Genomic DNA, 26,269 nt, shown 5'->3' on the forward strand with positions numbered 1-26,269 from the left:
GACAAAATCACCAAAGGCTGATGCAACAACCCTTTCCAACAAGAATGATTGTGTTACTTACTTGCAAAGAGGTGATTTGGAAGTTTTGAGGTGAATTGAGGTGATTTGGAATAATTTTGAGCTTAGCAGCCAGGTGCATAGCACCTCAGCCAGGTGTGTAGCACCGATTTGGTGTGTAGCACCGATTTGGTGTGTAGCACCCGTTTTGTTTTACACTGTAGAAATCACCCAGGTGCGTAGTGCCGGTTTGGTGTGTAGCACCAGATTGTTGAGTAGCACCAGACTTTGGTGCGTAGCACCAGTCAAAACTTCTTCAAAAACACAGTGAATGCACACCTTTGCTGAACAACACTTCAAAATCGCATTTTTAGCTGATTGACTTCAGCTCAAACAATGAAATTATTTAAGAGAGGGATGATCTTTATATAGCTTCTAAACTTTTGATTTGTAATGTTCAAAACCCACTTTGTAATGTCTATTTGCTTTTCAAATACTCTATTTTTTTTGGATTCTTGATCTTTTGCTTGAATAGGTAAACTCATGCTTGATTTATTTGACTTTTGCAATGGCATGTACTTGGAAATATCAGTAGGTGACTAGTAGTAGCATGAAACTATTAATTACATATGAGAAAAAATAAAATTCCATGAAATATACAAATAATATACCAATGCTCTATTTTCACCTCAAGATTGATTTTGACGTGAAAAATTTATTAAGCTTACAAATTAAGGGATCAAAAAATTTCTGATGATTATTGTCATCCTCATGTATCTGCTGACCATTATTAATCAATAGTCCTTGAAATTTAATAATGGTAAAACACTAATACCTAATGAGACTGAAACCTTAATACCTAAGACCTATTTGATGAAATGAACTGAAAATAAACTTGAACCATTGACTGAGAAGTATGAAAAGAGGTCAGCAAATATGTGTCATGAGGGAGAAAATTGAAATTTACCCTACCATCAGTTGATCCATGACCTAATGGAATGCAACTCATTAGATCACGGATGGCAGTTTGAAGACACTGACACCAACACCCGATAGGTTGATTCAAGTGAGGGTTTCTCTTCTTGCAAATCAATGAATTAAATATCTCTCGGGAGTGACAATTCTTCTCCTTGAGTCTCTTGTTTTCCTTGATTGAACCAATCTGAGTCTCACTCCTCTAAGGTTGTAGGCATGGGAATTAGTGTTGATTCTTTTAGGAGAAATCGAGCTGGTTTGATAAACATTTGTGTTTGCAGATTTTCTTGAGGGTGTAGTCAAGTCTTGTGGTGGTGAGTGTGCACCTTCTTTGGCTATATAATGCTGGAGTGATTGATGCACTTGCAAGATTAAGGACCTCACCTTTCCACTATTATGTAGTAGTATTGTGTGATACTTGGTGGTAGTGGGGGTACCCCTAGCTTGCATGGATGTGGAGGTGTCCTCTCCTTGTCGAGTCCTAGCTTCTGATTGCTATACCAGAAAATGTATACCTTTCATGCCTTTGTTCTTCTAGAAAATATGCGTTCTTGATGTCTTTTCATGTGAATGGGAATTCCAATTAGTAACCCAGCAAACCCTCCAGTGAATAGAACTTATTGAGCCTTTACAATTCCATATAGTACATAGTGGTCACAGTAAGGTGGAACTAAATCCCTTACCATCTCATTTTAACATAATTAATTGGGATCTTTATTACACCAATAGAATTAGGGGTAAGTTACTTCCAATAATAACAATTTTTTTGGAGAGGGATGTTATTTCTCCAATCTCTATCTCATATTCATTTTGAAAATTGTATTATATCAGTGGTATTAAATTTGATTTACAACCTTGTATTTATCTGATTTATTACATTGTTATCCAGAAGAAGGAATCACTTGTCTTCTTTGTTATTTCAAAGGGAATTCGTCTGATGTGTGGCAAAAAGGACTTCCACCCTAATTATATCGATTTTAATACTCATAAATGGTGTCTCTGTTTTTATTTATTTAAACAATAACTATTATAAAATGCCTTTACCAATAGACCTGTAATAGGAAACAATAAAATTTGGAATTTAATTTCTTAAAATGCCTTTACCAATAGACCATTTATTGGATGATAACATTTTAATGGGATATATATTTCGTTCTTTCTCCAAGGTCTATATTCATATAATTTACAAACTCCTTACATCAATTTGATACCAACCATTGTTTCTTGTATCATTCGTTGACTATATGTTGGTAATTTGCCCCAATATTTTTTTTTGAAAATTGTTTTCATTTTATTTTTTAAATTATTAACTAACATGGACATGATCAAGTTTTGAGTGCGATTCCTATCTTGACAAATATCTTTTTTTTAATTAGTGACACCTTTGTCAAAGCAAATTGTATCATTTGTGTAGATGTGTTGTTATGCTAAAGGATAAAATTTGAGGCAAGTTTAAAGCTTCTTGATGTAACTTTCCATACTGCTATATTATATTTTTACAACTCAAATTTACAAAAAAATTTCTTCACGATTAAGATTAAATTAACCAATTCTTTTATCGTATGTCAAATTTGATTCCCTAAATCAAAATGACTACTAATTTATAATTATCAATAATTAATTCGAAGTTCCTACATATATTCTTCTTTTACAACTCAAATTTTGAAAACTTTTTCTAATTATATTCTTATTTTAAAACTCAAATGTACAAAAAATTTTCTTCACGATTAAGATTAAATTAACCAATTCTTTTATCTTATGTTAAATTTGATTCCATACATTGAAATTACTACCAATTTATAATTATCAATAATTAATTCGAAGTTCCTAATTATATTCTTATTTTAAAACTCAAATGTACAAACTTTTTCTTCACGATTAAGATTAAATTAACCAATTCTTTTATCTTATGTCAAATTTGATTCCATACATGGAAATGACTACCAACCTATAATTATCAATAATTAATTGGAAGTTCCTAATTTTATATTTCTTCTCGAAGTAAATGGTTTTCAGTCTTTATATTGTATTTATCTACAAAATTATTAATTAGATAGTTAAATAAAAGTTTATGTAATTTTAGATGATACTCAAAAAGCTAGAAATACTTCACTAAACACTAGTTTATTTTTTCAATTTCTTTAGGGAATGTAAAATCTATATTGAAACTCCAATTATTTATTTATTAAAGTTATTTATTTTAGAAAAAATCATTTAGTGAAAAGAATGTTTATCTGAATAATATTTTACTCCATTTTTAAGTTTTGAGTTCTCCTAAAAACCAAAGAGATTAGAAATTTAACTCTTATTTTAATATATACCTCTTATCGCCCAAGGGGGCTTCTCATTTGGTGATCATTGTATTAAAAAGTACTATATAAATCATCATATTAATTTTCAAATTCCTTTCAAATTTAAGAAAACAAAAAAAATACATACCTGAATATGGAAAATGTAAATTAAAATTATTATACCTATTGTTATAATTATTGCCATATTAATTATTTTGTAATTACAAATGTCAATTGAGAGGTTTAGAAAATAAATATCCTCATATATTATTGTTTCCTCCTAAATGAACAAGTGGTTATTCCAATAATAACTTCCTTTCTTGTCTAAATCCATTTACACAACATTATTAAATTTAAAAAATTGAAAAATATGATTCAAAATTTACTATTCCTCTCATTAATGACTACATGTGAGGATCTGTTATGAAACCAACACAGAAAGAGATAAAATATAGATCAACGACTTAGAAATTAGCCTCTTCGAGGGGAAACCTCCTTACACTACACAAATGAACAATTCTTGGATGATACAAATGACAAGATCTCCTTTCTATATATAGGAGTCTAAGCAATCCCAATACAATAAGAGCCTACATAACAATAATATTGTAGGGGCGCAACAATAAAAATAGTGGGCTTCTATGGGGTACAATAATAACAACATGGAGACTATATGGGTACAATAATACAATAAGGGGGCTTCACTATTAACAATAATGGTTTACACTAGTAGTATAGGGACCTAATATGCCCCTCTCCTTTAAAAAGTGTTGTACTCAACACTTGAGTAGTTATGGATGCTTATGTATAAAATTTTCATCCTTCCATGTGGAATTTTCATACTCTGAAATTGATCAATTTTGTAGTTGTTGATTTCTTATTTCTGTCACTGCTTTGGGTTCCAATATGATTTTTCCTTCTTCGTCAAATTCTCGCAAGATTGTTTGAACTATGATCTTCTACAACTTTTGAATGAGTGCTCACACTTCTTCATCATTGTTCCATTCATCATTTGCTTCATTTATCCAATCTAGTTGGATAATAGAAATGGCACAAAACAATGCTTCAACATCCTCATCCTTTCTTGAGAGTGCATCTGCAAGCACATTTTTCTTCCCTTTTATGTAGATGATTTCAAAGTCATAAACCAACATATTTGTGACCCATTTTTTCTATTCTTTTGAAGATAATCTTTGTTCCAAAAAAGTATTTAAGACTATCATAATCTGTTTTTAACTTGAAGTGTCTTCCCATTAGGTAAGGTTTGATGTTTGGAGGAACACTTCCTGGAATCAAATGAATAGCATGATCATGATCATGAATAGTGGGAGGCCTTTGGGAGTCTCAAATACCTTGGAATGAATGTCTAAGAATTTTTGGAGATCTGGAGAAAAAGATGATTTCGTTGTGGGTGTTGGAAATAATGCTGACAGGGGAGGGTGAATCAGTATTAGTTAAGTCAATAATCTTTTTCCTTTCATACTCAAATTTGTATACGCTACTTCCATGTGGATAACCTGCATGTACATGCAACTGTGCTTAAGGAAACAAGCGTATATATAGTAAACTAATGATTTAGTTAATTCATCATATGTTGATATTTAATCTGTGCATCAGTACTTTATTAAACATTAAGCAGTAACCATATGCAGTTAATAACAGTGTGAACAATCAGACATAAGCAACACACATGAACACCAAGATTTAAGGTGGAAACCCAATGTGGGTGAAAACCACCTACTACTTTCATCTCTGTCTTCTTTTAATAATAAGAAAATCTGTTTACAACATTGTACTGGTGCAGACTCATACCAGTATGCAGGCTTCGACCTGCAGAAGGCTACAACCTTCTCTCATTCTCTAGCTTCTACTGGAAGGGAGCTACAACCCCCTAGTTATTGTACTAGCCGATATGTTTACTAGTACATAGGTGTTTACCTACATAAGGTTACAACCTTCTCTCTTCCTCCAAGGACCTTGTTTCATAAATTTTTAGACTGGATACTCCTAGAACACAACACCATAATCTAAAGGTCGCATTTCATCCAATTTCCATACTGGACCCATCAAAAACATTGAAGCTCAAAATCAATCCCAACTACACTTATCAAATATATCTGCATCAACCAATCACTGGAACTCAAACATCACTTTATGAATCAATCAAACTTAAACAATCATTGACCCAACTGAATCATCCATTCTTTTAATCAAATTCAACCAATCATCTGCAACAGATAGATCGTTGTAACCAGTACACAGGTCTGAGTTTAGATCACTACATTATCATTCAGAATCAGTTGTAATATTACAACCATGCTTCAGAGTGTATAAACTATTTGGCAGAAGACAACCTATGTGTATACGTAGCTTCCCTAAAGCAAACTAGCGTATAGATCTGCAAACACTTTGTTGCACTTCCAGAATTCAGACATAATTACACATAGAGGATAAAATGTGTGTTAGTGATCAGATCTAGCCCATCCATTATCAGATCATATAATTATAAGTCATTATCATCCTGATCTATCATTAGATTTCATCCATCAATACTGAATCTAATCACAATCAAACAATCTAAATATGGATAATACTGTCACCAGAACATAATGTAGAACCCTAAACACTGCAACAACAAACAAAACCATTATAGATCATACTTCAGAAGATATATGCTATATCCATAAGTTGAACAAGCGTGTATACGCCCTTTTAACAACGGGAACCAGCTTACAGATTTGCACATTCCATTCTGTGATGTGTACACTACTTCTGTATGTTGAACCAGTGTGTATACGGTGTTTTACCAAAGACAACCTGCATGCAGATCTAGAAATTCTAACTTAAATCATCATGACTATTTCAGACTTCATTCGTACCCAAATCATCACATTTACATAGTAAAAACATGTGTCAGTATTCAGATCTAGAATGTTCAAGATCAAACCACATAATGATAATATATTTAAGTCTTCATGATCCCTAGTCCATCAACCTTCATCCACCATATAGGTGCATCCTTAGCTCAAATAAGAAACCCATAACCTTCATACTTGATCTCACACTTCATCAGTTATTCAATACTTGCTTGACTTGGCCTAATGATCTTCTCCTCCTTATATAGTTTTAGGCCTTTCTTAATACCATGGACAAAAACCACTTAGGACCAATACCTTGGACCAAATACCTCGGACCAATACCACAAACCAAATATCTTGGACCAATACCACAAACCAAATACCTTGGGTCAGATACCTAAGACCAAAGAAATACCTTGGACCCAAAAACTTGATTTCCCAAGATATATGCGCTTTTCCTTCTGTGAAATTGTGTGTGTACGTACGTGCTCCTTTTCTTGAATGAACCTACTTGTATACGCGGTTTGTTCAAGGTTAACCTGCATATACCTTTCTTTCTTCATTCTATGTAGCCTAAATTTTAATTCAATACTGTTAACCTGCAGTACTTTGATCTTTCATCTGAGTGAGTTTCCATCAAGGACAACACCTATATCATAATGCCAACAATATCCCCCTTTGGACTTGATGGCAATGTCAACTTATTGTACTGTGAACTATCATCTTAGTGAGTTGCCATTGTACATTACTTCTAAACTGATTCCTTTGAACTCCCTTGCATTACATCTTTTAACACAACTACCATGTATTCTGTCACATCTGATATCTCTTCTGTAGATTCATCTAGTTACCATATACAAGTGAGTTGTTCTACTACAAGTGGGTTTCCATCAAGTACAACACATGCATCATAATACCAACAATCTCCCCCTTTAGACTTGATGGCAACTTCAACACCAAGTCACTCTCTCCCTTTGACATCAAGGGCAAAGGGTCATGTTGCCCCTAAGTGCATTCTCAATTCTCTAATTAAACTCCCCCTTTGTTCATGCTGAGATGTAATGTATTGTCCATGATCCCTCGAGCACATGCAGAGTCTAAAAATATTTTCAAGAAACATAACATGACTTTATAACTCCACTATGTGATTTTGACCTTCCTATCACAAATGACTCATACATACATACATTCTCCCAACCAAGTGGGGTTATACTAAATTTGACTCATCCACCCAACCAAGTGGGGATATACCAATTGTCTATACATGTCAAAAATAAGGAACATTACATCATCCTTCCCATGCACAGTGGGCGTAAAAATTACATCATATGACCAAAAGGGATTTCATCAAAAGAATACAATAGGCAGAGACAAATTGTTACATCATGGGTCTTGATATGATATTTAAATTGAATGATATTTATAACAGAGACCAAATATCTAAACAAGACCATGATAGTCATCAGCAACTATCATACACCATGTATGATTTGCTCCATAAGCATCTGTCAACAACATCCTGACCAACAACTTGTATATGTCCATGTTAGTGTAAATATCATCAAATTGTGACAAAGTATGTCTCCATATAGATATCAACTCATCCTCTTGAGCTCATCAATATCAACTTGCTTCGTTTCCTTCCATGAATCAACTCAACATATGTCATATCTCAAAGCAATAACAAAATCATTCACACCATATCATATGTGAAAACACCATAGTCATCACTTGATCTTTCACATCATCATCAAGAACTGCATGATCTTTCCACAAGGACCTTCAATATATCAACTGTGTATCATCACTAGGGAACTTCCCACATATGATAAGTATCAACCATGATAATCAAAATATGTGAGTATCAACCTATCATCATAAGGTAAGAACTCATCATCATTATGTGGTTAAGTAAGCCATGTCTTCGAATATCCATGTCTTCAAATATCTATGTCTTTCATGCGACCTGCAATAACACCATTCTCTTGGCCAACCAAAAATATGAAACTTAAGTAATCATCGATGTATCTATAGGATTCCTATATCATAATTGCACCATATGAGCTTTATGCATCTTTGAAGGCATGATGATAGTAGCATAGAAGAAATGAGTGGCTCATCATCAATTAATGAAGTTGTGTACTCAAGATTTGTACTTATCCTTTTCCTTATGAAGATCACCATGTAAGGAACATATATGTACTATATACATCATCAAAAAGTCATCCACAATCATCCATAAATCTGATCTGAATAACAACTATGTAACCCCAATCAATACAAGTATCATCTGAGATTTCATCATGGTAAACTTATAACCATCACATAGCAAGATGTATCAATTAGCCACATAAGCATCATCATCATCTAAACATAATGCCAACAATGCTTTGTTAGAAGTCTAACATGTTCTCCCCCTGAACCTGTTCCTCCTGTTCACTGTCAGATCTGATCATTGCATATATCAAAAAGAAGTATCAAGTCATCATCATAAATCAGATATACAATGAGTTATCAACAAATTGATAGGATCAAACACTTATGAATAATATCCACAGAATGTAGTCATATACAACAGAAAACATAACTGATAATTTCTGAATCATATCACATTAGTTTTTTTGTGACTATCCTGCAACACTTTTCTCAAACTACATATACGCGATTGTACAGCTTTGAAATCACTTATATAGGTGACTTGTCTTCATGAAACTTGCGTATGAGATTTAGAACATTGATGTTTCATAGTTTTGGTTTCTCCTGAGTCTATCAAGTTTGTACATTGTGCCATGCCACATTTTTCTGACTGTATTTCCTTCTTCTTCCATATCTTCGAGTGTGATGATGTTTTCTCCTTTTGGTATGGTGCCCGATATTTTATCCTGCATTTCTTTTCTATATGTACAAGCTTGTTACATGCATAACATCTTACATGTTTCATATTTCTCTTGTAGCAGTCAATGGCTTTGTGATCAAACATATTGCAAGAAAAACAATATCCCTTGAAGTACCTGTAAGCTGATGACCTTTCTATCTGATGGTCTTGAACCATTCTACTTCCGCATCTTGCTACAACATGTCCAAGATTATGACATATAAAACATTCAACATTATTCATTTGAGGAAATAACCGACTATCATTTCCATGGTTAGCAGTAAAATATTTTCTTTGAAGAATTTCTTTCCTTGGTTGTTGATGGGATTGACCTCTAATCTCCTTGTTTAGTATTTCAGATTTTGCATTAGATTTCCTTGCCTCACTTTGCGAGCTAGATTCACCTTTAATGGATTCATGAAAACCAAGACTAGTTTTGATGGAAAGAGACCATTGACTACTGAAAATATTGTCTAAAATCTTAGTACTATCTTGAAATCATAAAAGCTTATCCTTTTCTCCTATTTTTCCTTTTAGGATATTTACCTCAACCTGATATTCTTCTTCCTTTTCAAGATACTACTTCTTCATGATTTCTTTAGCTTTTATTCCTTCTTCCACTTGTTTCCTTAATTTGAGAACTTCGTTTTCTTGTTTTTCAAGATCTTGGAGCAGTTCTTCATTCTTATTATTTGATTTTTCAAGGTATTTTTTTAGAGAGAGGATCTTAGATTCAAGACCTTCATAGTAACTAGATCTATTTTTAAGTTTATTGATTGTTGTGCTCCTTTTATTTACTTCATTTCTTAATGATGTCACTTCATCCTGTAGCTTTTGACATTGATCTTCCTTTTCCTTGTACTGCTTCCTTACTTTGTTTCCTTCCTCCAGTTGAGCTTTTAGTCTGGTAGCTTCTTCTTTGGAGCCACACTCCCTTTTGTCCAATAGATCTTTTTTATCTCTAATTTTGTCTATGAGCATTTTGAATTATGCCTCTATTTGATATCTTTCTTTTTCACCCATAAGAGCAAATTCTGTTTTTTCGTTGTCACTTTCATCATCTTCATACAGATAGAGAAATGTATCGCCAATGGATAACAAATTCATACCTGATAGTTCTTTTGTTTGTTCATCTCCATTTTGAGGTGATTCCGAACCCAAAGAGTTGCTTCCACATAATCCGAAATCGATTCTCCCACTGTCATAGTTCCTTTGAGATGTCTTCTTCTTCTAAGGGGATTTCTTCTTTAGTTTCTTTCCCATTATTCTACAGATCTCCTTCAAAAAATCAAGCTTCTACCAAAGAACCTGCTCTGATACCAATTGTTGGAAATAATAATGAGAGGGGGGGTGAATCAGTATTAGTCAAGTCAATAATATTTTTCTTTTCATACTCAAACTTCTATACGCTACTTCCATGTGGATAACCCACGTGTACACACAACTGTACTTAAGGAAACAAGCGTATATCCAAAAATTTAATGATTCAGTTACTTCATCATATGTTGATCTTTAATCTGTGCATCAATACTTTATTAAACATTAAACAGTAACCATATGCAGCTAATAATAGCGTGAACCATCACACATAAGCAACACACATGAACACCAAGATTTAAGGTGGAAACCCAATGTGGGTGAAAACCACCTGCTATTGTCGTCTCTGTCTTCTTTTAATAATAAGAAAATCTATTTACAACATTGTACTAGTGCAGACTCATACCAGTACGCAGGCTTCTACCTACAGAAGGCTACAACCTTCTCTTGTTCTCCATCTTCTACTGGAAGGGAGCTACAACCCCCTAGCTCTTGTACTAGCTGATATGTTTACTAGTACATATGCGCTGAACTATAGAAGGCTACAAACTTCTCTCTTCCTACAGGGACCCCATTTCATAAATTCTCAGACTAGATACTCTTAGAACACAACACCATAATTTGAAGGCCACATTTCGTCCAATTTTCATAATGGACCCATCAACAACATTGAAGCTCAAAATCTATCTCAACTATACTGATCAAATACATCTGCATCAACCAATCACTAAAACTCAAAAGTCACTTTCTGAATCAATCAAACTTAAACAATCACTGACCCAACTAAATAATCCATTCTTTTAATCAACTTGAACCAAACATTTGCAACAGATAGATCACTATAACGAGTACACAGATTTGAGTTCAGATCACTACATTCTCATTCAGAATCAGTTGTAATATTACAACCATGCTTCAAAGTGTATACGTTATTTGGCAGAAGCCAACCTGCATGTATATGCAACTTCCTTGAAGCAAACCAATGTATATATCTGCAAACACTTTGCTGCACTTCCACACTTCAGACATAATCACACATATAGGATAAAAGATGTGTTAGGGATTAGATCTAGCCCATCCATTATCAGATCATATAGTGGTAAATCATTATGATCCTGATCTATCATTAGATTTCATCCATCAATACTGAAGCTAATCATAATCAACCAATCTAAATATGTAGAATACTGTCACCAGAACACAATGCAAAACCCTAAACATCGCAATAGCAAACAAAACCCTTATAGATCATACTTTAGAAGATATACGCTACATCCATAAGTCGAACAGGAGTGTATACGCCCTTTTACCAAGGGGAACCAGCGTACAAATATGCAAATTCCATTCTATGATGTATATGTTACTTCTATATGCTGAACCAATGTGTATACATTGTTTTACCAAAGCCAATTTGTGTACAGATCTAGAAATGCTAACTTAAAGCATCACGATTATTTTAGACTTCATTCATACCCAGATCATTACATTTACATAATAAAAACATGCATCACTACTCAGATCTAGAATGTTCAAGATCAAACCACATAATGATATTATATTTAAGTCTTCATGATCCCGGGTCCATCAACCTTCATCCGTCGTATAGGTGCATGGTATCCCTTTCAATCATATTTCCAATGCCACTAGTTTGTTCAAAATTGGATTCTCCAAGAAAGTGTTATGCCCAATCTCCCAAGATCACCTGATTATTCAATTTTTCAGTAGAGTGAACTTGTACAAAATTCCATGTGTCACTATTTCAACCTTCAAACCTAAAGGCAATTCTCAGAAAGCTATAGCCCATCCTGTTTCTGTAATATCTTACGAAAATTCTATCTGGTACTCAGAGAGAAGATTATGATGATTTTCCCAAGATCGCATGTTTGGGATGTAATTCTGGAGCCTGCAAAGACCCTAAATGTCTTCAACCATATCTCTGAAAATACAGTGAAACACGTTCTAAAATTTGGGCTTGAGGCTCAGAACGATTTCGGCTCAAATAGTTCTTTCTTGTAGCTAAAGAAACTTCGTAGAGAAAATGGTATATCGAAAATGCCACGATGACTTGTTTGGAGGATTGAAACCCTAGAATCCAAAGCTCTGATATCAAATGTTATGAAATCAACTCACAAAAAGATAGAAAAGATAGATCAATGACTTAGAAATCAACCTATTCGAGGGGAAAGTGTTGTTTACATTACACAAATGAACAATTGTTGGTTGATAGAAATGACAAGGCCTCCTTTCTATATATAGGAGTCTAAGTAGTCCCAATACAATAAGAGCCTACATAACAGTAATATTGTAGGGGCACACCACTAACAATAGTGGGCATCTATGGGCTACAATAATAACAACATGTGGATTATATGGGTACAATAATATAAAAAGGGGGCTGCACTAGTAACAATAAGGCTTCAAAATAATAGTATAGGGACCTAACACGATCGATGAGAAGTGGATTCAAAATATAACTTATGAAAACTTCCTTGGAACATAGCTGGAGTTATAAAAGGTGCATTGGATTATGAAATGTAACTTCCATTGAGAAGTTTATTTTCTTATAGTTCTTACATGTTTATTCATTGTTCTAGAGAAATAAAATGGTAGGGTTTAGCTTAGTTGGGGTTCTCAACACTGTGTTATTGAGGGTTATGTTTCTAATTTGCTTTGTTAAATATATGGCATATTTTCTAATGGTTTCTAATTAATATATCTATTTTAATATGTAACCACTTCTAGATATATGCTCATTTTCATTGAAATTTTCCTTGTCTCTCCTTGAATTAAGTTGATAGGAACTATTCCTATTGGATGTTAATGCATTAATCCATTTGCAATTAAAAATATGAATTGAAGGGTTGATAATCAAATATGCTCCCATATTATAATCATATACTCTTGAACAAACACAAATATTTCAATAATAACCTTCCTACATGTTTAAATCCATCTTTAAACCATGTTTAAAAATAAAAATTTATGAAATCTAATTAAAAAATCAGTATTACTCTTGTTGATGACCACATATGAGGATTAATGAGAAGTGGATTCAAAACATAAATGATCAAACCTCTCTTAAAATTTTTCTTGACTTGTGAAAGTTGCACTAGATTATAGAATGTCTACCCCCATTAAGATGTCACTATGTTAAATATAGTCTATCGAATTGTTAACGTGAGTTTTATGACTTTTGTTAACAAAGGGGAAGTGGCTCGAATTGGAATGCTTTAAACATGCTAAGTTATTTGGAATGGTAACTCTCTATCGGTTTTAAGGCTTTGTTGGCCTTTGGATCTGTTTCTTTTTTAAATAAGAGAAGCTATTGAAATCTAAGGTAACTAATGCAATGTTAGCACAGAATATACACTACTTGTTAATACACCTAAAACTAACGATTAATAGTAAATATTTATAATGTACAAGTTGGATAGTTAATAAACTATGATACGTAAATAACATTAGAATTGGTAGCTAAGATACAATGAGAATTGTTCAGCATATAATTTGTAATACAACAAATTAAACACCTAGAAACATAACATAATTGATCAAAAGAATAATTGTTTTTAGATTTACTATAATATTTATAAATGTAAACAATTTTAATCTATTTATGCAATTATAAGTTAAAACTAACAGTAATCAGTAACATGAGTAACTAAAAGACATATAACTATGAAAATATAAGCCTCTTAGCTTTTAAACCAACATAGAAAAGTCAATATTCATTTTTAATGATTCACGTCAAGAATGAAAGATATATGGGTTGGGATCTTCATTGAAGTCTTTTTACTACAATTTTTAACCAAGCGTGGATTGCTCATGGTTTTTCTATCACTTGGTTTCCCCTTTTTTCCTCGAGGTTATTGAAGGCTAGTTTTATATTATTTCACTCCTCGTCTGATGTATTCCTTGTCGCTAACCATCGTGGCCTCTCAAGGGTTTTTTCGTTCTTTACTCCTTGCTACCTGGGTGGTTACCTTAGGTTGTCACGAGTTTTGGCAGCAATGTTAGTGATTGAAGCTAATCTTCCATGGGGTTTCATTGCATCGTTTACGGTTTCCCCTCGCAGGGTTTCATCTGAAGATCTTTTGAGTTTAGGGTTGCCCTCTAACCTTGGTTAGTGGGCTCAAGGGTTCCTCTACCACTCTCTTAGAATGGCCCCGCATATTTATCTTCAGAAACTATCAGTTGAATGGAAGAACACCTTGATTATTCTTTGGACTCACTGGCTCCAAAAGACATCTGGGTCAACTAATCACACCCATCAACTGCTGAGTCTACACTGGAAGGTAATTTCTTATCGACCCCTTAGGTAATGGAACTTACCTCACTCTTTAATGTGAATGTCTCTCTTCAACACTTCAACAACTTTCATCTGGTGGTGGCTGCGTTCGGAAGTCTTTTTATTTTGGGTGGGGGTGTTGAATTTCCTTTCTTTTCCTTTCCCTCTCCCTCTGAGCTTCAAGGGAGGTCTCGGGCTCTCCCGACTTTCTCAATCCCTCACAGTAGTGTAGGCATCTCGATGGGGGTGCCTAGTGGTTCTCTACTTGCTTCACAATGTTTTGAAGCTCAGGCTAGACCCCTCAACTCGATGCCTACAAGCTCAGCTCACCTTGCCTCGGTCCTGATTCTTCCCTCAGGGTTTTTCAGTGGTATTTAAAGGAGTGATATAAAAATGGAGGATATCAGATCCTTAGACTCTAACAACAACATTCTTGAGAAGGGTGCCCTGGCCGCTCTTCCTCCATCTCATTGTGAAAATAAGAAGTCAAAGCTCTCCAAGGTTTGTGAAAGAAATAAGTGACTGGTTTTTTGAGCCGGCATTACTATGGCTCAGGCTTCCCTTATAGATATCATAGTGCTCGTGGGTAGGGTTCGAGGTAGAAATTAAACTCGAGCACGACTACGGAAATGGACTACTAAGGTTTGGGGAAATCCATTCACTCAACTTCCTAGTATCATCACCCTGTCATGAGGATGGTTCGCCCTTATTTTTTCCCAGCCTGTTCAGGTCGATTGGGTGCTCACTAGATACTGGCACATTGAAATGGCTCTGGTGTTGCTAAAGCATTAGTCTCCGTTGTTTGATCCGGAAAAAGAAAATTTGGTTGCTGGGCCAATTTGGGTTAGTTTGCCAGGACTACCACTCCATTTTTGGGTAGACAAGGTCTTGAGAGTCATCAATGATGATTTAGTGGTATACCTTGATCATGATCGGACCTATCATGATATAGGTTGCTTGGATTTGGCCCATATTTTGGGACATATTGACACCAGAGAGGGCTTGGTGGAGAGTTACCTACTTCAAATGGGGGATGTTATGTGCAGGCACATTTTTTATTATGAGGACATCCCTTTCCAATGCCGAAGATGCCATGATGTGGGTCATTTATACAAGGATTTCCCTCTTCTATTTGGGGCACAATAGGAGCCACCCAAATGTCTGGTCTCAACCAACACCCAAACAATGTACTCAGATTTCCCCACTGCGGAAGCACATTCTGTGGTGATGGAGTCATAGATGCTAGGTACGCAGGTACCTACCCCTTAGCCAACCCCTTCGACTACCATGATTGCACTCAGTAGCCCTCGGGTTTATGACCCAACCTTTGCGGGAACTTCCTCCCCCCCTTATACTCTGATTACTATTGATTGTATGGTATTTTATTTTGTTTCTACTTCTTTATGTTCTGGGTTGCTCCCTGAGTGTAACAAGTTATGCTCCCTAGTCTGTTTGATTCTCCTGGCCCCTCCCTCCTTCCCAGAATCATCACCTGCCTCTCAATCCCAAACCTTCGGTCTGGAAGCGGATCCCCTTAAAACCACCCTATGATAGAGAGTCCAAAATCTCCAAATCCATTAAGAGGGCTAGTGTGGAAGTGGCTTCGAGAGTGCAACATCTCATTGATTGGGTCCTTAGAGCAAAGGGTATCTCACTTTCTGATCTCCCATGAAGTGCCTCTTCTTCAAATTTAGGGGTTTAGCCAGCCTAGAGAAAAACTTGGCTTTAAAAAGGCTCTAGCTCTCAGAGCATTTCGATGTCATTTTCTTGCAAGAAACCCATGGAGAAGGGAGTTTGGTCAATTCTTTGCTTATGAGCTTCCTCCCTGATTGGGAGTTCCACTTCCTGGATATTTGAGGTCGTTCTGGAGGTTGTGCTTTGGGTATTAACAAAAGAACCCTATTTCTTCACAATGCTTGGGGAGGGGAGGGCATTCTGGGTGCTGACATTAACTCCTCAGAGTTAAACATGCCTTTTAGGCTCATCAACATTTATGGGCCATGTCACAATAGGGAACATTTTTGGCACAATCTCTTGGATGTTGACTTTATGCAAGCTGATAACCTGATTATTGGAGGAGATCTAAATTTTTCATTAGGATTGGCTGAATCTTAGGGTTGTCGGGCCCAAAGTGATAACCTCTCAATTTTTTTTCAAAAAGCTATTGGATTCACATGATCTCCTTCCCATTGATTTGGCTAAGATCCTCCTAACTAGGAGAAACAGAAGAACTGGCATTGGGCACTTGCTAGGAGGCTCGATAATTTTTTGATAAAGCCCTTGCTCATCGCCAGCTTGAACCTCTTCCGCTACTGGGTAGGCTCAGGTGGATTTTCGAAGCATTACCCTATTTTTTTGGAGATTAGGAATAACAATTTAAAACCCTCGACACCCTTCAAATTCAATCCAAGTTGGCTTCCTGAAGTAGATTCCCATAAATTAGTCACTGACTCATGGATCCACTATCACCATGCTGATCATCTCTCCCCAGCTGAGTTTTTTTCCAACAATTTGTCCTGCTTTAAATCTAAAACTATCATCTAGGCTAGGGAGAAGCAGAGAAGAGATGAGGCCAGTCTCCTTGAGATTGAGGAAGCCCTTGAAAATCTAGAGGTGTCCATGATTGCTTGTTTTTCTTCAGAGGGAACAAAGGCCCATTTAACACATCTAGAGTCTGAAAGATCTAGATTATTGCGATAGAAATAAGACCTCTGGAGGCTCAAGAGCAAAGCTCTTTGGTTACAAGCAGGTGATGAAAACTCTAAATTTTTCCACAACGTTTCTCACAGGAGAGAAGAAATCAACAATATCTGGGAGTTACATGATTAGGCTAGTGGAAAGGATAATAATTTTTAGCAGTTGGATGACATGGGAGTTCATCATTTCAATAAAAATTTCAAAGCCCCCATTTGTGTTACCCTTATAGAAATCTTTCGAACAGTAGAAGCTCTGCCCAGATTTGTTGACCCTGATGAATCATAGTCATTAAACTCCCCAGTCAATAGAGGGGAACTGGAGGTTGTGCTGAAATGTTTCAAAAGTGACAAAATTCTAGGTCCAGATGGGTGGCAAGTAGAATTTTGTAGCCTCTTTTTGGATCTTATTAGTAACAATCTATTACTGCTCATAGAGGACTGTAGAATCTGAGGCCGAATGTTTGGGAGTTTTAAGCCGACCTTCTTAGCCCTCATCCAAAAATAAAACAACCCCTCATCCTTTGATGATTCTCGCCCTATTTCCCTTTGTAACAGTATCTAAAAAATCGTTTCCAAGATCATCTCTCTCCAAATTAAACCTTTTCTTTCTTGGATGATCTCCCTAGAGAAGTTTGCCTTCCTTAGTCAATGCCAAATTCATGAAGCTATAGGAACTGCTCAGGAAGTCCTGCATTCAATCAAAAAGAAGAATATAATGTCCATAATTCTCAAAATAAACCTCTCTAAAGCTTTTGATAGGGCTACTTGGACCTTTCTTGAGCTCACTCTTATTCATATAGGCTTCCCCCATACTTTTGTTGCCTGGATTATGTGTTGTTTCACTTCTTTTTCCGTTAGTGTTCTCATAAATAGTGTTGCCTCTAGTTTCTTCCATGCAGAACATGGGCTAAGGCAAGGATGCCCTCTTTCCCCCTTACTCTTTGTCCTCATTATGGAGGATTTTAGCAGACTGATTAAAAATGCTCGTGTGGTTGGAGATTTCGGGTTGTCCAAATTTTGGACATGACCACTCTCTCCCACCTTATGTTTGTTGATGATATACTTATTTTTCTTAATGGCTCTATTCATGACTCACAAGTGTTCAAGAATATCCTTTCTCTCTTTTGTAAAGGAACAAGTATGGAACCAAATTATGTGAAGTCCTTAATTACATTTGAAACTTGCCTTCCTAATGAGAAAAATTCACATCACAATTGTATGCCTATGTTTATCACGATTTGGACTCAGGTTTAAAATATTTAGGCTTTCGCCTGAAGCCAAATAGATACTGTATTTCCAACTGGGCTTGGATCCTAGAAAAAATTGAAAACATAATCAATATATGGCAAGAGCAATGGCTCTCTAGATCGAGTTGGCTCATCCTTATGAATGTTGTTCTAGAGGCTATCCCTGTTTACTAGATGTCACTGGCTTGGATCCCTAAAGGTATATTAAAAAGAATCCAACAAATCTGCTACCGCTTTCTCTAGTGGGGCCAAAATACAAGGAATATTTTTTCTTGGGTTATTTGGGACCAAATTTCCAAGCCCAAAAATTTGGGGGGATGGGGGATAGAAAATGTAAAATTATTTTCAAGGGCTCTGGTAGAAAAAATGGCTTGGCATATTAAGAATTCTCAAAGCCTTTGGTAGAGACTTATGTATTTGAAATATATATACCACCTCCGAATGTTGGATTGCATTCGCAGTCCCATCCTTCCCCTGACTGGTGCTTCTCTAATCTGGAACGCTAGTACCCAATCCCTTCCCATGATAAAAAATGAGATGGCTTGGAAAATTTCTCAAGGCAATTAGGTGAGATTACGCTCAGATGCCTAGGGTGGATGTGGTAATTCCCACATTCTTCCTCATGATCTTTGTCATTTTCTTTCAAGGTCTGGTTTCACTCATCTCTCACAGATTGTTGTTGTAGGTCATGATCAATGGATGCCCCAGCGTTGGATGGACCATCGGGACTTAAACATACCACATAGATGGATTATGGACTATCAATGTTTCATTGGGGCTCTTGAGAATGCCAATATAAGATTATTTGACCAGGAAGATGTGCTCATTTGGGCCACAGACTCTCACAGTAGATGCACTCCGAAGGTTGGTTATTTGGCAGCTATGTCTGCTCAAGAAATGGGTGATAGCATTTGGTGGTGACGTCATCTTTGGAAATTAAAAGCCCCCCCAAAAGCAAGAATGTTCATGTGGTGCATTCTCTCGAAAAAATCCCCAACTGAGTTAATCCTCAGACACCAGGCCTTCCATGGTCCCTCAAGATGTTGTCTCTGCAAAGAGCAAGAAGAGGACACAAACCGCCTATTTTTGTCCTGTCTGGTGATGGTTGGTTTCTGTCAGGCCAGGCAGTAACTCCTCCAAATCAATTCATATTTGTTCATTTAGGTTGGTCTTTATTATATACATGAGGGAGAGATTGTTCACTTCATCTCCCAGTGACTATTCATATTTCTTATTATTTATTTACATCAGTTACACATATTCACCCAATCCTAATGATTACGTGTCAACATTCCCCACCTTAATCTGAAGGGACGTTGGTGAGTCCAAGCATCATTCTGAACCATTTAAGCTTTCCTCTTCCAAGCACTCTGGTGAAGATGTCTGCAATTTTCTCATTAGTGGAACAATGGCCGAGATAGATTGTTTTGGCCTGAACATGATGTCGAATCAGATGATATTTAGTATTGATGTGCTTCGTTCGATCATGGAACTTTGATTCTTGGTCAACTTTATTGTCTAGGTATTGTCAATCATGAGTGGAGTCGATTGTTCTTGTCTTACCTACAAATCTTCAAGAATTTTCCTGAGCCACACAATTTCTTTTGTTGCCTCAGCTACTGCCACATATTTTTCTTGTCTTGTGGAATCTATTGGAACTGATTGTTTGCATGATCTCCCGGAGACAACTCCTGATCCATGACTCAAAACATACCCTGAAATAGATACCCTATTTTATGTGTCTCCATCAAAGTTTGAATTAGAGTATCCAATCAAGCTGAAGTCGTCCACCTATGTATACTTGACTCCAAAGTCTTGAGTTCCCTTCAAGTACCATACAACTCTTTTTCCAATAGACCAATGTCCCTCACAAGGTTTTTGCATAAACCTGGAGAGGATTCCAACAACACATGAAATGTCTGGTTTAGTAGTAGTTAGGTAGTTGAGACTTCCTAAAAGCTGTCTATACTTTTTTCATCCTCAAATTCTTTTCCTTCAATGAATGTGAGCTTTAAGTTTTGTTCCATTGGAGTAGTAAGAGGATTACATTCTGTCATTTCAGACCTATTCAATAGATCTCCAATGTACTTCTTTTGAGAAAGAAATATGGACTTTGGATGTGAGTTACTTCAGTACCAAGATAGTAATGAACATAACCCAAATCAGTCATTTCAAAACCTTTCCTCAATTCTTTCTTTATGGATGCAATGTAGCTTTCATTGCTCCCTGTCATCAAAAGATCATCTACACATAACATAAGATATACAACTATTTTTCCAACTTCTTAACAAATAAAGTTGCATCATCAAGATCATAATGTTGGAAATTGACTTTCGGAAGATGCTCAGTTATTTTTTCATACCAGGATTGCGGTGCTTGTTTGAGGCCATACAAGGATTTCACAAGTTTTCATACTTTATGTTCATGTCCTTTCATAGCAAATCCTTCAGGTTGAGACATAAAAACATTCCCTTTTAGATCTCCATTGAAGAAAGCAATTTTTACATCCATTTGATGGACTTTCCAACCATTATGAGCTGCTAGGGCAAAGATTGTCCAGATGGTAGCCCATTTTGTTGTGGGGGCAAAAGCATCCTCATAATCGACCCCTTCCTTCTATGAAAAACCGTTTGCCACAAGCCTGGCTTTGTGCTTTTCAAGTGAGCCATCAGCTTTATACTTGTTCTTGTAGACCCACTTGTAGCCAATTGGTTTGATTCCTAATGGAGGATCAACTAGCTTCCAAGTGCCATTATTTATCAGGGCATCATACTCATTTTGCATCCCTTCTTTCCATTCATCATTAGAAGCAGCTTCTTTGAAGGAAGTTGGTTTGAAATCTGTAGACAAATTTAATTCACAATCATAAGAAACATCCATATCAACAGGTGAATCAGATTCATCTACATCACCTCCATTTTGCTGGTTTCAATTTCTACTTCTTGACTTTCCAACCTCATCAGGATGAACACTTTCAAGTGTCTTTATCAGCCACTTTGGGGGACTTTTCTTAGATGGTCCAGGCTTCTCTGTTGATTGAGTTAGGACTGAATCAATATTGAGTCTCCCAATTCTATCAATCACATCACTTAAAGCATCAACCGTTGTTGGAGTTTCATGTAGGGGAGAGAGTTCTTCAGAAGAAGATTCCACATGTTGATCTACTATAGGAATCCCCCCTTCAAGATGTGGAATTTTATTATCGAATTCTTGAAATGATTTTGCATTTGTGAATCTATCCAAGCGATCAAGTTGCTTCTCAACAACATTGTTTGTTTTGGATGATTCAAGAAAGGTTACATCTCTAGATACAAAAAACTTTTTATTGACTTCATCATAGAGACAGTATGCTTTAGAGGTGTTTCAATACCCTAGGAAGATACACTTACGACTTCTTGCACCAAGTTTGTTTCTATGCACCATTGGTAACAAGGCATAACAGGTGGAACCAAAGACCCTGAGATGCTTTACCAAAGGAACATGCCCATACCACATTTCATATGGTGTCTTGTTTCTAATAGCATTAGATGGACACCTATTATTTATATATACAACACATAGAACTACATCAGCCCAAAACATCAACATTACATTTTTGAAAACATCATGGAGCGTACTATATTTAAGATTGTCCTACTCATTCTTTCAGCTACACCATTATGTTGGGGATTATAAGGCACAATTTTTTTTATGTTTGATCCCATGTTGGCGAAGATAGTTTTCAAATTCATTTGAAGTATATTCTTTTCCATTATCAGTGCGAATAGATCCAATATGAGATTGTGCATCATTTTGAATCCATGTATGAAAGTTATCGAATGTTTTAAAAGCATCAGATTTATTCTTCAATAAATAAACCCAACACATTATGGTGTATTCATTAATAAATATCATCATACATTTATTTCCATTTGTAGAAGGAATAGGAAATGGACCACATAAATTTGAATGAATGAGTTCAAGTTCTCTATGTGCTCTTGAATGTGAATCGTGAAAATACTGTTTTCTATGCTTTCCTAGAATACAAGCATCACATTGCTTAAGTTTCCTAGGAATTGTAGGCAAACCAGCAACACCATTTTTCTTCAAGAATAGGAGGCTATCATAGTTCAAATGTCCAAATCTAGCATGCCATAATAAATTTGATGGAAGTGTACCTTCTTCATAATGATAATTGTATGAGAAATGTTGTGCATAAGCAAAGGTACCTTGCATCTTGAGAAGCCTTTCTTCTTCTATTCCCCTCATGACAAGTGAGTCATTAGACGCTTTTCTCACCTCAAGCTTTCCATCAAACATATGAATGGAGTGACATTTCTGGTAGATGTGGACCAAGCACAACAAGTTTCTCTTCAACTGTGGCAGATATAGAACATGATGCAGAAGAAAGTGTGGAAGACAGGAAATTTAAGCCTAATTGTACCAAGCCTTGATGGCTTGATTTTTTATTGGTCTGCAAAGTATACTTCTCCATCAACATTGTCAGTAAATTCTTCAAAAGAATCTTTCCTATGAGTCATGTGGCAAGTTGCTCCTCAATCAAGCAACCAACCATTTTTCCAAGAAGCAAGTGAAGCATTAAATAAATCTTCATTTACTCTGATATTACATTGTACCACAACATAATGAGCAGCTTCAGGTGCTTTACCTTTGTTTCTGTCATTATTTTTACCTTTTTGTTGGGTTCTTTGCTGCTCAATTTTGTCCCAAGGTAGCCTGCATGTAGAGGCATCATGTGATCCATTCTTTTTGCAGTGTCTACCCCCTACCTCTAAAATATCTTCATCTTCCTCTCCGACCACCTCTTCCTCTTGAAGAATCTTGGGCAAGATTCTTTTCTTTATCAGCAAGGCACACAACCTCTTCAGAAGATTCAGGTGTTGTCTTCTTTCCAAAAGCTTTCTCTCTTTCAACAATTTTTTTCACAAGAGTGTTAAAGGTAATATCTTTGATATTTCCATTTTCTTGTAATGACTCAAGAGAATTGGAGTACGTAGGACAAAGTGCCTTGAGAAAAGCGATAAGAGGAATATCCAATTCAACCTTAGTGACTTTGATATCATGCATTATAGATTTTACTTCATATGTAAGGGCAAGAGGATCATTATTTTGCAATTCAAGAGTGAAGAGTTTAATCATGAGTTGAACAACTTCAAGTGTAGAATGTGAGTCATAGAGTTCTTTCAGCTTTTGTAACGCTTCGAAAGCAGCTGAAAATGGTGAAATATGGTGACTCACCTCTTCACTTACAGATGATGCAATTAATGCATAGGCTTTGTTTTTCTTATTTTCAGAAATGGTGAACTCTTTGTCTGAGGTAGGCTATTCTGGCTCTTTGTCTCCATCTCCAATACACACTCCTTTCCACAACTCATTGAAAATCACAGTGTGTTTTATCATCTGGGACCATTCAGGATAGTTCTCCTTGCTAGTAAGAACTATTCCCACAATAGATATGATTGAATGTATACTGTCAAAAAAAAAAAAAAGCTTCTGCTGTCAAAAAAATTTGTGTACTACAAAAATACTTCTGCTGGGAAAATGTGCTTCAAAATAATATAGCCTTATTCTTCCTTCTTGATTTAATATACAAAGATCAAAACTATATTCTATGCATATAGAATATCACCAATTATTTTTTTGCATTACATTATGGTTGCAATTCAAGAGAAACAATATCAACTGCTCAAAAGCGAACCGGAATTCCAAATCAGAATTTGCCAAACACTTGGATGGAAATATAAATCCCTATGCTCAAATCCTATGCTTTACACCTTGACTGCATACTTTCTCATTGGAAAATACATCTCTTTCTTTTTCTGTCTCTTAGTCTTCAATGATGCATGATGCTTGGTAAGGCGTCGCCTGATAAGGGAAATTAAATAAGTCTTCAAACTCAGCTTCTGGAATTTCAAGCGAGTGTTTTGGGGATGCAAATCAAGGGGCAACAGATTTATGTAAAAGCAATGTTATATATCATAGCAGAGGTTTGGAAAGCGGACTTATGTGAATAGCATATATATGAAACAGTACACCACCATTTACAACAGCATTTATATACCTTGAAGGGAGCAGTGTTTACACCAGTGTTTATACACCTTGAAGGGAGAAACGTATATATGTGAGTGTATATATATAAGCAGTGTATATATACCATGACTGTGACCAAGCGTATGGAGGGAGTAGAAACATATGGAGGGAGCAACAACATATGTTAGAGCAGCAGCGTATGGAGGGTGGGGAAAGAGCAACATCGTATGGAGGGAGGCCGAGGGGTCGAGGTCTATCCATATACCACTACAACGGAAACAACAACGGAGCTACACAGATTCCCGAGTTGGTCTAAGGCACCGGATTTTAAAACGCATATGATAGTGGGCATAGATTTTAAAACACATATGACAGTGGGCCAGTGGCAGATTTTAAAATGCATGTAATATTAAAGCCATGTCAGGTGCATGGCTTCATATCCCACAACAGTCACTACAATTCCAGTGAAGCAAGTCACTGTTTAGAGGAAATATCGAAACACATATGTTGAAAAACGTATATGACATTGTATGGAGTAGGCTTCAGAGAACCAGGCAGAATATAGGCAAGAAACTGACACTAGGAGTTACACAAAAACTAATTTCGGGAGCTGGCTCTGATACCATGTTAGGCTAAGCAGTAACTCCTCCAAATCAATTCATATTTATTCATTCAAGTTAGTATTTATTATATACATGAGAGAGAGACTGTTCAGTTCATCTCTCGGTGACTATTCATATTTATTATTATTTATTTACATCAGTTACACTTATGCACCCAATCCTGATGATTAGGTGTTAACAACTTCTGGGCTAGTATTACAACAAGTCTAAATTTGCCGATGGTCTGGTCAGGGAAAAATGTTGGGGAGGCTTGGTATAGTTGGTGGAATAGGTCCATCACTCACAAACCTAGAAATATTCCCCTGATTGTTTATTTGGGTATTTGGATCAACAAAAATAGGAATATCTTCCTAGATGCCTCGGTCAACTGGTTAAATTCATGTATAAATTTGTTAGCCATTTACAATTTGATCCTAGATGACCTGAACAACAAACCTCCTTAGGTTATGTCTCCTAAATCTATCGACTTCAGTTTCCCATGGCGACATTTTGATGGTTTGACCCACGCTGAGGTTTGCGGGGGAGGAGCTATCTTGCACATAAACAATATTGTGTCCTACAGGATTCCAGTTGGTTTGGGTAGGGTTACCAATCATTTTTGAAAGCTGAATAGTCTCAAACACCTTCTCCTTTTTCCGAAGGAACAAGAATACCAAAAGGTTCAGATTTTTGGGGATTCACAACTGGTTATCAATTGGTTTAATGAAGTTCACAATTGTCACTTGCACACACTCAGGCACTCAATGGAGGATATATTATCATTGAAATATCAATTTTATTTCCTTAATGCTCTCACATATTTAGGGAAAGGAATGAGATCATTGATCATCTTTCCAAAGAGGCCGCGTAGCTGAACAGAGGACAATGGGAAATCCAAGAATTCAGGCAAGGTATCTTCTACCATTTTTTCCCCAATCCATTCATAGATATGCATAGGGATCTTTTGGATTGATCCATGATCACTCTCTTTTTTTCGTTTTGATCCATCACAGTTATAGTTACTTTATGGACATATCCTATGTATTTTTTGATTTTCCTTGCTGCAATTTATCACTATGGACATCTATGGTGT

Source organism: Pinus tabuliformis, chromosome J, assembly GCF_031772625.1.
Source record: "Pinus tabuliformis cultivar Carrire ecotype Pingquan chromosome J, CPIR1, whole genome shotgun sequence".
Classification (NCBI taxonomy): Eukaryota; Viridiplantae; Streptophyta; class Pinopsida; order Pinales; family Pinaceae; genus Pinus; species Pinus tabuliformis.